The 14,292-nt window shown below is 36.4% G+C and overlaps 1 pseudogene; it reads right to left on the minus strand.

Annotated features, from left to right (window-relative positions):
• Window positions 1-12,383: 12,383 nt before the first annotated feature.
• LOC150015501 (NADH dehydrogenase [ubiquinone] 1 alpha subcomplex subunit 3 pseudogene) lies at window positions 12,384-12,616 on the minus strand (annotated as a pseudogene).
• Window positions 12,617-14,292: the final 1,676 nt, after the last annotated feature.

Raw genomic sequence — 14,292 nt, forward strand, 5'->3', positions numbered from 1 at the left:
GCCTGCAACAAACCCACATTCTGAGACCTAGTCACCTTATTGCTCTAAAAAGCACCAAGAGAAAATGTAAGAAGGTTTAAAAGACCCAACACTTTCCATTGCAATCGATGTATAATTTTGAGTTAAGCAAAAGTTGTCATGTTTTTGCTTCTGCAAAGTAACTGGTCATGTATATTTCAAATTTCAAACCAAAAACTTTTTTGACCAGTGCTATAAAACACATACTGCCACTAAAGAATATAAGCTTTCTTATGACCGCTTTTGTTTTCTACAATCATTTGTGAGTTTCCAAAGGGCAGGGGCTGTGTTTTACTTCTTTGTACATTTGGCATTTTTTTGTTTATTAGAGATATACAACATGTTTCTTAATCAATGATAAAGGTGAAGTGAACACATCATCAATAACAGAGGCTTAGCACTGAGAGGAATATTTTATCATCCAATTTTTGTTTTGTTTTATTTCCACATTATCTACTTTCAGACCCATACATAACAAATGAGACTTAAAATTGATTAGTTTCAAGATCTGAGTTATGATGAGGATTACAGTAAAAACAACAGCAATCAAACATTTTAATAAAGCACTATAATTCAATGAAGCAAACTTATGATTGAGGGGTGGTAATGTGGTTTAGTGGAGTGGTACTGGCTTGGAGTCAAGGTGTAAAGGCTATTTTGTCATCTAAACCATAAGCGGAAAGGGAGTCTGTCAGGAATGAGACAGCTCTGAATAGTAACCACACATTATAAGTTGACTGAGTCCTCAGTAGATATCACTGTCATTGAGAGTAAGAAGAGTTTTTTCCTGAAGAAATCTGGAGTTTTAGTAAAACTCTCACTGATTAAAGTGAGGTTTTGTATTTACAAAGAAGCAAGCAAAAATACAGCTTCCATTCTAATATGACTATTGAATATTGTCTCAATGGAATATGACATAATATTCACAAAAGAGGTGGGTTAATTTATAGGTATTTTTAAAATTTCTTGGAACTTTTTCTAAAAGAAATTGTAGTGCAAAATTCAGAAATATTAGTTACTAAATCTAGAGCTACATGATACTCAGAAAATACATCCTTCAATGGTGTCTCTATCCTACTTCCACAGACACAGTTTGGTCTACAATAGGAACTGTCTGGCTAAATTCAGAAAGTTTTAATATCAAATATATTCTTTAATGCATTTTTCTTAAACAGAAAAGCCTAATTTGCTAAGAGTTCCACAGGATTAAATGATGACAGACTTTTTTATCCTGGATGAGTAGGAAGCTGGAAAAACAAAGACTTTTGACTTATCACTAACACTTCAATTCTGTAATTGACATTTACATTAGCAGGGTTGAAACTCACATCATAAATAGAAGAGAGGAAATAATTCCTATATCCTTTTCAAAAGAAATATTTACAGGCATGCCTTCATTGTTTTCTTTTCTTTTTTACGTGTGAAAATTTGATCAATAAAGATAAATAGTAGAAATTAATATCTAAATGCAATTAGTTGATAGAACTTAACAAAAAGAGGATAAGGGCATTTATAAAAAGTATATAGAATAAAATAATAAAATTAAAAAATAATATAAATCAAATAAAAATAATTCAAAAGTCCTTTTAGTACTTACTATAAGATAGTGATGGAAAAAATTAATGAAGATGCAAATAAAAAGCATCTCTGTTAATGCATTGTGATAATTAACACTGTTAAATGTTTTTCATAAACTATCCATACTACACAGGCAACTTAGATATTCAATACAACCCTCATACAAATTCCAATGCCATTTTTCACAGAAACAGAAAAAAATATTAAAATTAGTATGGAACAACAAAGGACCCCAAAAGACAAAGCAATCTTGAGAAAGAAGAACAAAATTGGCAGCATTACATTTTCCAGTTTCAAATTATATCACAAAACTATAGTAAACAAAACAATATGGTATTGTCATTAAACCAGACATGTGAACCAATGGAATAGAGAGCCCAGAAAGAGCATAAACAGTCAACTAATCTCGGTTAAGGATGTAAAAAATAAATGTTGAGGACAGGATAGTCTTTTCAGTGAATGGTGTTGAGGAAATTACACACCCACATGCAAAAGAGTGAAATCAGACCCTTACCTTACACCATACAAAGCAATTAACTTGAAAGGAATAAAGTCTTAAATACCTGAAACCATAAAACTCCTAAAAAACAGTGGAGGAAAAATGTTCTTTGACATTGCTCTTGGAATGATATTTGAATATGACACTAAAAGCAAACGCAACAGAATAAAAAAATAAATAAATAAGTGGGACCACATAAAAGTTTTAAATAGCAAAATCAACCATAAACAAGATGAAAACTCAACCTATAGGATGGGATGAAATATTTGCAAATTATATGTCTAATAAGAGGTTAAAATGTACTTGGAATTTATACATCTCAATAACAACAACAGACAAAAGCAATTATAAAATGAGTTAATGTCCCGAATATATATATTTTTTCCAAAGACACACAATGGCCAACAGGTACATGAAAAGATGCTAAACATCATTAATCATCAGGAATATGTGAATCAAAACCACAATGAGATATCATCCACACTTGTTAGAATGTCTGTAATCAAAAAGATAAGAGAGTATTGATGAAGATGTAGAGAAAAAGAATTTTGTACACTGATGGTGAGGATATATATGAGTACAGCCACTATGGAAACTTGTATGGAGGTTCCTCAAAAAAATAAAAAATATTACCCAGCAATCTCATTTTTGGATATATATCCAAAATAAATGAAATTAGTACCTCAAAGATATATCTTCAACTCCATGTTGCCTATTGCAATAGCCAAGCTATGGAAATAACCTAAGTGTCCATTGAAGGATGAATAGACAAAAAAAATTTTTTTTTTAAATTATGGGTGAATAATATATAGCCAAAACAAAATGAAATCCTACCATTTTCAACAACATGAATAAAACTAGAGGGCATTATGTTAAATAGAAAAGCTACAGAGCAAATACTAAATGATCTCACTTCTACATGAAATCTAATAAAGTTGAACTTATAGAAGCAGAGAGTAGATTTGGTTTCCAGGAGCTGGTTGGTGGGGGAAATGGGGAAGGGTTGGCCTAAGAATACAAACCTTCAATTAAAAGTTCTAGGGATCCCCTGGTTGGGTGGTTCAGTTGGTTGGTGAATTGTCCCATACACCACAAAGGTTATGGGTTTAATTCCCAGTCAGGGCATATACCTCTGTTGCAGGTTTGATGCCTGGCCAGGGCACTTACAGGAGGCAACCAATGGATGTTTTTCTCTTGCATTGATGTTTCTCTCTTTCTTTCTCTCCCTTCTTCTCTTTCTAATATCATCAGATAAGGATTTTTAAAAAGAGAAGTTCTGAGGATGTCATGTACAGCAGTGTAATGAAATTTAATAATATTGCATTGTATACTTTAAAGTTACTAAATAAGTAGATATGAAGTGTTGTCACCACCTTCCCCCCTGAATAAATAAGTTGATAATTATGTGAAGTGACAGATGTGTTAATTAACTTAATTGTAGTGATCATACCACAATGTACACATATATCAAATTATCACATGGTCGTCGTCGGCAGCCGTCCGTCTCGAGAGATGATGGTGTAGCTTCTTAAGAGTCTATCTGCATCGCCGAGAATGGCTGTGCAGTCCGACTCGGGAGTGACACGGTATCTGTCTCCTCCCGTGTTGAATCGACATCTTGCGATGACGCTGGAGTGTCCTCTCCAGTGAAGCTGAAGCTACAGAGCCTGGGCAGGGTGATATGGAGGGTCTGCTGTTGCCCATGCAGCAGACCCCCCCTCTCTTCGCAGCTGAAGGGTCCAAGGGAAAGACGGAGTCAATACAGCTTGGCTTCAGGTGCGCCGCAGGAATTGCCGGTGATGACTACAACGTCAAACCGCCTTAGGGACTCCAGCTCCGGATTTTCTGTCGGGGTTTACTCCCTTAGCCTTTCCCCTGAAGAGGTATGCCGCAAGGCAGCGGAGGTTTTTTGGAGTCAGAGTTTTCCTTCTCTGATGTGCCCTGACTGGAAGATGGAACCAGCGACACTTAGCTCGCAGGCCGACGCTCAATCCACTGAGCCAAACCAGCCAGGGTATACCTTAAAAATCAATAGCCAAACAACAAAACAGACCTTCCAATGGAGATTACTCCAAACCACAAGCAGGTGTCCTGACTGTCTTCATAGAGTTAAGGATCATTTCAAGAAATTCCCCAGTGGTAAGAGGTGTGTTCTTTATAGGGAAACCCAGTGGGTCCAGTCAAACAACCATCCATACTCTTAAGAGGGCAGAGTCTAGATAGACAATGTTGAGTCATACTGCCCTTTCTTTAGCTCTCTTTTCCACTCTATTTTTTAGCAGGCAGGTATACTACTCTTCATACAATAACTATTTTTCAAATGTACCTAGTTGTATAACATCATCTAAACACATTGTATCAATGTTTTCTTACACGTAAATTTAGAATACTTGCAGATTATTGTTCTAAGGTCTTATTCATATGCCAATCATAATACTGCAAAGTAAAAATGACAAAAGTGGAAATAGTGAACTGTAAATCCTTATTATTATATTCAGACTAGCAATGCACAGCATCATTTCATGTTACTAATGCATTCCTTTTGGTTCTTGTTTTTTAATAAACTGTTGCTTTTTATGATTGATGGTCACCTGATATTTTTCAAATGTTAATTTTTATTTAATTTCCATCACTTTCAAAAGTATAATAATGCAGAAGCTACTTTGTTACATGCCATAGTCTCTTAAAGAGGTGAAGGAAATGAATGCATTACTGAGCATAGAAATCTTAGCAGAGACTCATCCAACATTTTATTATCCTTAAAAATAGAACCACACATCACTGCATGGTGAAACAGATAAGTTTGACTGTTTAAAAAATAATTCTGAAGAAATATTACATTACAAATGCAAACAGATTGAAAAAGCTGAGTTTGTTCAATATGTGTTGATAATATTAGATTATATCTCTGCATTCAGAGTAATAAGATTCAAGTTTCTGAGAAGGAAATGAAAATTTATATACCATTTTATTTGTTTATTATTCAAACAAGTTGGTGATTTATATCACTTTCAGGGAAGTAGGAGTAAAAATAACTTTCTTAGAATAGAAGACATAGGATATATGATTTTAAACATATAAACATCTGAAAAGAAAGAAAGTGAGAAAATCATGTGTCTCATGTATGTGAACAGATTGTTTTAACACAGTTGTCTAAACCAATATTTCTTCATGACTAAGATGAAGACCTGAAACATCTAATTATAACTTACAGCATGCCTATAATATGCTATCTAGTTGCTCAGGAAAAAATATAATATAGCTTCACCTCCATAAAAGTGAGAACTGGTCCACGTTACTTACAGTACATTTCCATCTCTGTATAAAACATTTATACCTATAAATAATCAAGAATGGAATAGTCATTGCCATAATTTTTTAAATAAATTTTTAGGAATAGAGATATCTTTATGGAAAAAATTAAGAGGCAGGGAAAAATAGAAAATAAAAAAAATATTGTGTTTTTGAGATAAGAGTAGAACTCTCTAGGCGAGATACACAAGTAGAGTCATCAACCACAGCTTGGAGCAATATACTCTGATAGCCAGTAGAGGACATTTCAAAAGCTGGATAAGAAAAAGATATTGGTAATGCCAGTAACATAAAATATTATCTCCCTACAAAAAATAGCTGTATATAATAAAAGTAAAATCAAAATATCCAAACATGTTCTAATAAGATCTAGTGAGAAAACAAAGGGATAGCTTGTATTAGACCAAATACCCCTTTGGAAACAATTCTAAAAGCCGTAAGTTTGACAACAACAGACAGTAAAGAAGGCCGACAGGACTTAGAGACCCAGATTTAGAGGAAAAAAATATATAATTAAGTGAACTCAAAATTCTCTGCCAGGTTTTCTCCTCAATTCATTCAGTGATTCATCATTTTTGAGCATCTCATATTTCACAAGAGGGTAAATAGGTGATAAATCTAAAGGACTGTTGAAAATATAAAATAATATTCATGAGTAAGATCAGTTTATGATTATCTAGTACTATTTTTATCAGTACTTGGTATCAACATAGTGCCATCCTCACTATTCAAAAATGAACAAAATGTAGAACTATAATTGAGAGAATGCATTTCAAGTAATTTAGCTTTCTTATAAAAATTGTATACTACAAAACAGTGATAGTGTAGGGGGAAAGGTTTAAAACTCTTTGGATTTGAATTTTAGCAGTATAATTTACTATCTAGGCAATTTCAGAACAGTTCCTAACTCTTGAGTCTCACTTTCCATATGTATAAAGTGAGAATAGATACAAAGTCCTCATGAAAATTTACATTGAATTTTAAATGTTCAAATTAAATATTTTTGTTAAGTGATTAGCTCAATGATTGGCATTGATTTTATGGTCAAGAAATTAGTTTTGTTTTGTTTTTCCATTTATCTTTATTTTATTCCTTTGTTCTCTCTTTTTCCTTTTCTGAACCCTTTAGGTTGGGTTTTCTAATGCAGATGCTGACTTGAAATTTGGAATGTAGTGTCTGTTTTAGAAATCATACCTGTAAAAGAAAGTGGGGCTGGGAAGGAGGACTGGGCAAAAGGAGTAGATGGACTGAGATGCAGTTCTGAAATAAACCTCCTCAACCAACCTCCTGAACATCTCTGGAATCAATGTGTGTGTGTGTGTGTGTGTGTGTGTGTGTGTGTGTGTGTGTGTGTGTGTATACAAGTACACCTCTTTTGTACAAGAATTCCATTTTCAAATTTACCTATTTATATAATATTATTCAAACCTCATGTCTTAATGTTGTCTTACATGTGAATTTAGAACACTTGTACATGATGATTCTAAAGTCTTATTCATATGCCAATCACAATATTGCAAAATAAAAAATGACAAAAGTGGAAATAGTGAACTGTAATTCCCTATTGCTATATTCAGACTAGAAATGCACAGCATCACCTCATGTTAGTTACGAATTCCTTTTGGTTCTTGTTTTTTAAGGAAGTTGATTTTTATGATTGGTGGCCACCTGATATATTTCAATTGTTAATATATATGATATCAAACTTAACCCACATTGGAGCTCAGGGGCCTAACCCATTTTATACTTCTCTCTGGATCAGTGATTGAACATGAGCTGTTAGGAAGATTGGGACCTTGGACAAGTATGCTCTGTGGTGGAGGCAAACCCTGCCGCAGACAACTGACAAAACAAGTTTCACTTGAAGACAGACAGGACACCTGTCTCCATGTCTACCATACTGCCATCTTCCTATCCCTCTCTCTTTTCCTCCTCCCTTTGACATCTCTTCCCTTTCTCTCTTCCTCTGTGTACCAAAAGAAGCCATCAACTGAACATTCTTATCATTCAGTATGAGGGCTGTTTGGCAGGATTTTATCATAGTGGACACTTCCATGTGAACTGTAGTCACAATTTTCTCATTATAAGTATATAGAGTTAAAAAAAACAGAATTATTCATTTCAAACAGTAAAAACACCTTGACCTTAGAATGTGCCTATTACCTTTCCTAGGATTTATAGCTATAATCTTTAGTATTAGTTGTTGATTTTAAAAATTTGAACCAAAATAATGCCACTTCTGTATCTTAACTTAATGATATCAATATTGATATTAACGCATTAAATTATATATGAAAGTAGTGCCAGGCTAGAATTTTCAAAATGTGTTTAATCTTTGTAACAGTCATTAGGAAACTTAATAATTTAAAATATCTATAGTTATGTTGTTGTCTTTTACATGTAAAACTCAACTAAAATTTGAAAACTTGTTTCCTGTTATAATGCTTTGAAAATATTAAAATATAGTGTTACGAGTATGAAAAATTGAGACTTTTATTAGTCCTTTGGAATATTCTAAAGCATTATATTATTTATAGAGAAAATGTGTGTATCAAGATTTTTTTCTGATGGATACTTATTAAAATTCACTTTCTCATTGGTGAAGGGGGCTCAATTAGTCTGCTTATCCCTTTTCACATGGTTCAGCTGTGACATGAACTTCTCAAAAATTGATACTTTGAGAGTACAAAGAAGAGAGTAGAGAGTAAATTTTTATAATAAGAGGAAAAAGATGGTGAAAGAAAGAAGTACAATATTTTTCATGTGCTCACAGGGCTGCTGAATTAATCCTCTACAGAAAGAAGTAACAATTAACTGCTCTTGCATTTTCTTCACCCCTAAACATTAAGTCTTCATTAACCTTTAAGTTAAATCTTAGTGAAAGCTCTTGGATAGAAATTGAGTTGTTTAGGTTAGTTGGAAAACTTTTATCTATATCACAGATGTAAGCATCCAACTAAAAGATTTTATTTTGCATCTTAAAATCATGTGCAACCCAACTGACAAGCTTGTGCTGGGAGAGTATGCCCGTACTTGTTTATTGGCTGCTTGTCATCTCTCATTTGAGAGCTAAGACTAAGCATGTGTAGGTTATTGTGCATAATGATATCATATATACTGAGGCCACAATGCAACCTGAGACATTTACTTTAATAAAACAAATAGAATAATTACTGTTCATGTTTTTTTTCCTGATACTTATTGAAAATTATGTAATTGTAATGCTTTGACAGTACCTTCTAAGAAAGATTTTTAGATTCATCATTTTCCTTAGTAAGGAGAAAATTAATTAAGTAATGTATGGACTGTATATAACTAGAAACCTTTAAAAAATATCGTGGCTTCTAATTTATTATCATAGTAATAAAATGCACTCTCTTTATAGAACATATATAATTAAATAAAATTGTAAAATGAGATTTACTTGTGCAAACAATTTATCAATATAGGTTTCTCTGACTGTAAAATCTCAAGGAGTTCATGCTAGCTGCCTGAATTCGCCATGGAATCAGCAAAACAGACAAAACGTAAACAATATTTTTTATTAGCATATTTACTTATCATTATAAAGAGGGAAGGCAACATTTTATTATTCAGGTATAACTACATACACTGCTTTACTTTGTCTTCATCAAATAAGAAAATCATCAACTTTCATGTGTTTTCTGAAAACACATGGAAAGCTTTATTTATTTATTGAACAAATATTTATTGAAAGTTACTGTGATCCAGAGACTATTCTCAGGACTAGTGATATACTAATGAACAGACAGATAAATCATCTGCTCTCATGGAGTTTATACTCCAGATTGAGACAAAGAAATAAAAAGCAAACAAAAACAATCAAATAAACAAATTTGTGTAACATATAATTTAAGTAATGATACATGCTTTATCAGATTTATTTTAGTGAAGGCTGAAAAAGAATATGATCTAAGATAAAATCTTAGTGACTATGCATTTTAAGAATTTAACTAGAATAATACTAGGTCAGTCTGGAAGAAGTCCAGGCATTGTTAATATAACAAGAATGGTTTGCATGACATCAATGTAACCTAACAGCCAAGGAGAGAGGACTGGAATGCACATATGTGAACAATGATGTCTTCACTGTACTAGTCAGTGGGGAGCTGTAGATGCCGCTGAGTGAGCATGTGTACTGTGTGGCCATTGCATTCAAAATGACAGTGGGAGTAGAGCAACATATCTATATCAAATTTTGTATTAAGCTTGAACATTCCTCCATGGAAACTATTTTGATGGTTCAGAAAGCCACAGCTGTGGGTAACTGGTGATTGGCAGCTTCATCATGACAGTGCAACCACTTGGGCATCACCTCTCATGCAGAGTTTTTCAGAGAAACATCAAATCACCCAGGTGACTCGACCCCCTTGCAGCCCAATTTGATGCCCTGAGACTTCTGGCTTTTCTTAAAACTAAAATCACTTTTGAAAGGGAAAAGATTTGGGACTATTGATGAGATGCAGGAAAATATGACAGGTCAGCTGATGGTGATTGGGAGAACTGTGTGAAGTCCCAAAGTGCCTACTTTGAAGAGGACTGAGGTATCACTCTCCTATGTACAATGTTTCTTGTATCTTGTATCTTCTTCAATAAATGTCTCCATTTTTCATATTACATGGCTGGCTACCTTCTGGACAGACCTTGTATATACAACATGAGAGAGTTTCAATGATTTGGAAATTATGTGTACACAAATGTTGAAAACATTGTAGTACAGAAACCAATAAAGTAGAAATTATAATGCCATTAATATTTTTTTCTTTATATCTATAACATGACTTCTGGATATACTTTGAAACTTTTCAATCACTAGAGGCTTTTAGAAATATCCTCCCCAGGAATATTGAATCTCTCAGTCAAATTGCAATTTTGAGGAATGATCAGACTGGAGAAGTGAGTTTCATTTAACTGCAGCCATGCTGGCTCATTCGTCCAGAAACAGTCTCGTTATGCAATGGCATGTCAAGGGAATTAATAACTAATGGATGATCAGACCTGCTAAAAGTGGTGGTAATCATTTGCTACTTAAACCACTACATTTTGTCAAATAACAAGCTTTTGCTGGTGCCAAACCTATAATTACTTTACTTAACGGTGATGACATGTGTGTTTGTTCTGCAAGATCCCATACTGATGTGTCTGTTGTTGGCCAAAAACCACACAGTATTTGAGATAATAACCTGATTTCTTCACCTGTCTCTCTGCAGGATGGGGTTTTTTAAATTCTTATTTTCCTTTTGTTTTGGTTTTTGAAATTTAAACCTTACCTTTTTGGGGGGGGGGGCAGGGGGCTTTATTTGAACAACTTTACAATCTCTTAAACACAACTTAAAAAATTCTTGGGGCTCCACATGATTATTTTAGATAGCCTTGAAGTGACAGTCTATCACTACATGGACATTAATATACATGTATATGTATATTACCCCCTGGCTGGTTTGGCTCAGTGGATTGAGCATCGGCCTGCGAGCTAAGTGTCGCTGGTTCGATCTTCCAGTCAGGGCACATCAGAGAAGGAAAACTCTGACTTCAAAAAACCTCCTCTGCCTTGCGGCATACCTCTTCAGGGGAAAGGCTAAGGGAGTAAACCCTGACAGAAAATCCGGAGCCGGAGTCCCTAAGGCGGTTTGACGTTGTAGTCAACACCAGCAACTCCTGCGGCGCACCTGAAACCAAGCTGTATTGACTCCGTCTTTCCCTTGGACCCTTCAGCTGCGAAGAGAGGGGGGGTCTGCTGCTTGGGCAACAGCAGACCCTCCATATCACCCTGCCCAGGCTCTGTAGCTTCAGCTTCACTGGAGAGGACACTGCAGCGTCATCGCAAGATGTCGATTCAACACGGGAGGAGACAGATACCGTGTCACTCCCGAGTCGGACTGCACAGCCATTCTCGGCGGTGCAGATAGACTCTTAAGAAGCTACACCATCGTCTCTCGAGACGGACGGCTGCCGACGATATGTATATTCCTGTGATCAAGTGCTTTGTTGATAGGAAGTAGGACCAAATTTCCTGGAAATAAGTCCCAATTTCAGGCCACTAGCATAGGGCAACCAACCGGCAGTGGTGCCCTAATGGGCTGAGTAAAAATTACCTCCATTACTCTTTAAATGCCTAAGTTACAACAAGAGAGTAATATAAGCCATTGAAAGAATAAATCCAAATATTTGGAAACTAAATGGAAGGCTTCCACTGAGGAAAGAAAAAAAAGCCAGGCAAATTTACCTAAAAAGCATGAGAAAATAGTTTCCAACTAATAAAAGGATTTTGTTCTAAAAAAGTTTTTTTGTTATTTTCTGGGAATGGAGTAAAAGTATTTTGTTGGATCTTGGTATAGCCACTGCAGTTTCTTTAGCTAGTGTTTATGTAGTATATATATGTACCTATTTTTCTATACCCTCATTTTAAACCAATCTGTGTCTTTATATCTAATGTATGTTGCTTTTAGTTAAATAGTTTCCTTAGAGCGGTATTGTGCATTTTTGTACATTCTGACAATCTTTGCCTTTTTAAAGTGATGTGTAGGATATTTATATTTCATTTAATAATTAATATGATTGGGTTTAAATCTAGCATTTGCTCTTTTTTGTTTGTTCTGTTTTTCACTCCTTGCTTAATTTTTTACTGTCTTATTTTCAAATTATTGTTTTATGATTTATTTTATCTCCAATGTTGAATAAATACCAATATCTTGTGTGTCTGTGTGCTTGTTCTGGGATTTTAACATGCATCTTTTCTTATCACACAATCTATTTTTAATTAATATTATACCACAGCACATCTAGTATTTTACACCAACATACAACAGTATGCAGCTACTTCTTTCCTCTCTTGTTCTTTGTGCTATTATTATCATGTATTTTAAATCAATATATGATATAATTCTTTTGGGGGTCAGTTTTCACATTTTGGTGGGCACAGGGGAGGAGATCTCATTCTGGTCAGTGGAAGTGTTCACAGTTTCTTCAGTCACTCAAGGCTTGGGTCCTGGTTATCCTGGGGATGGCTGGGCACATCGGTCATGTTCCCATCATATCGGATGGGCACTGGGTAGTTGTGTGGTGTGAGATTATCAATCATGGTGGCATACTTGGTGTAGGGGCTGAAGAAGGGCACAGTTACAGCAAGGCCCGCTCCGGCTCCTTGGTCCAGGCATTTTTGAGGAAGGCGGCGAGTTTCCCAGCCATCTTGGTCTCGGCAGCGGCTATAATTCTTAATACATTCTTTGTTTTGCTTTAAGTAGTCAAAATTCTATTTTAAAGATAGTAAACAATGAGAAATACATACATAATATTTATTCCAATATCCACCGTTTTTTTGTTTTGCATTTTTTATTCTTTATTTTTTATGGCAAACATGGAGGTAATAAAACCTGTCATTTTCTAAGGATCCTCCTTATATGAAGGGTTAGAATTTTTCCAATTCAGTGTCTGAAATGGAAAACAGAGTATGTGCCCAATAGTAGCCAGTGGGCTGGCCTTCTTTATTTACTCCACCTTTAGGATGTTATCTCAAAGGGAATTTTCTTGCTCTGGATAGGGATGTTCCCTGTCCAAATTGGGTGACCTGATGGGTCTTTGATGGGAAATCCTTCCCTTGCTATAAAGGTTTAGAGCCGTTTGCTCCCTGGGCCCTATTTCTGGGATAGCTAGTGTTAGGGTAGTGATGAGGAGGTCTTCCTGCTACTAACCCTGAACCCACTTTTGGCGCCATTACTGTTATCAAATAGTAATTGGGGTTCAACTGCCTGCTTCCCCACAGGGAAACTCCCAAGGTAGAGGTTTGCTTAAAAGGGAAACAACTTATTTATTCAAAAGCTGCACAATTTCAGAAGAATGGCAGGCTTCTTCTGCCTCAGCCCCTTCCATCTAAAACACCCAAAGAAAAATAACCCTGCCACCCTCTGCCAGGCCAGACCAGTCCTAGGCTGTGACCAAAGTTTCTTTTCCCATTTAAAAATACAGTCCTTTGGGAAATGTAGGTGGCTGAGACAGGATCATCCAGCCACCTACTGGCTGCAGTCCAGCTTCAGGCATCATTCTGCCCTCTGCATGCCCAGGGCCCACACCGCCTGCCCTCACCACCATCTCCCTTGCTGGGAGGGCCCATGGCCCGCTGCTGACAACTACAACTGGTCTGGCCATGCAGGGGCTCCATCTGTGCAGCTCCGTGCCTGAGGCTGCTTGTGCTCTGCACCTCATCCCCACCCTCCAGGTGATGAACACTCCTGCCCTCACATGCTGTATTGATCTCACAGGCAGAGAAGGATGCAGACTGGGACCTGCAGTGCTGCAGAGAGCCACAACATCCCATGGGCCATCCCCGTGTCCCCGGAGCGGGGCCCAGCATGTGGGACTTTGGTGTAAGTTGTCCCCCGACAGGGCAAGTGAGGGGAAACCAAAGGACTGAGACTTTGCTCTCCCTTATTTACATCTTCAACCCCCAAATCCTATGCACTCCCGGTGCTTGCTCTTTTCAGGGGCTTCCTCCATCTGCCATTTTAACCTCGTGGTACACGTGCGCTGCCATCTTCACAGCCTGCACAAACTCAGTGCAGACTTCCTCCTGTAGTGTCTCTAGTCACACTAGTTTGTTTACTCTTGGGGCGGGGGGGGTGTGTGGGGGGGGTTGGGAAATTATGTGAGATTGTTGCAGAAACAGGGGAGTCCAAAAACAAAACCCGGAGTTTGCGGCTGGGAGATAGGGAGCAGGAAGCAGCTTTCACGATGCCCTTGCATGCCTAGAGCTAGTGGCTGGAAACATTGTTGCAAAGATCCGCTTTACTTCCAAGACTCAGGAAGATGGGAGGGATCTTGGACTGTGGGCTGGTATGGAAGAAGCAGACAGAGCCTCCGTAGGGTTC

Source organism: Furipterus horrens, unplaced genomic scaffold, assembly GCF_987537825.1.
Source record: "Furipterus horrens unplaced genomic scaffold, mFurHor1.1.pri manual_scaffold_3, whole genome shotgun sequence".
Lineage (NCBI taxonomy): Eukaryota > Metazoa > Chordata > Mammalia > Chiroptera > Furipteridae > Furipterus > Furipterus horrens.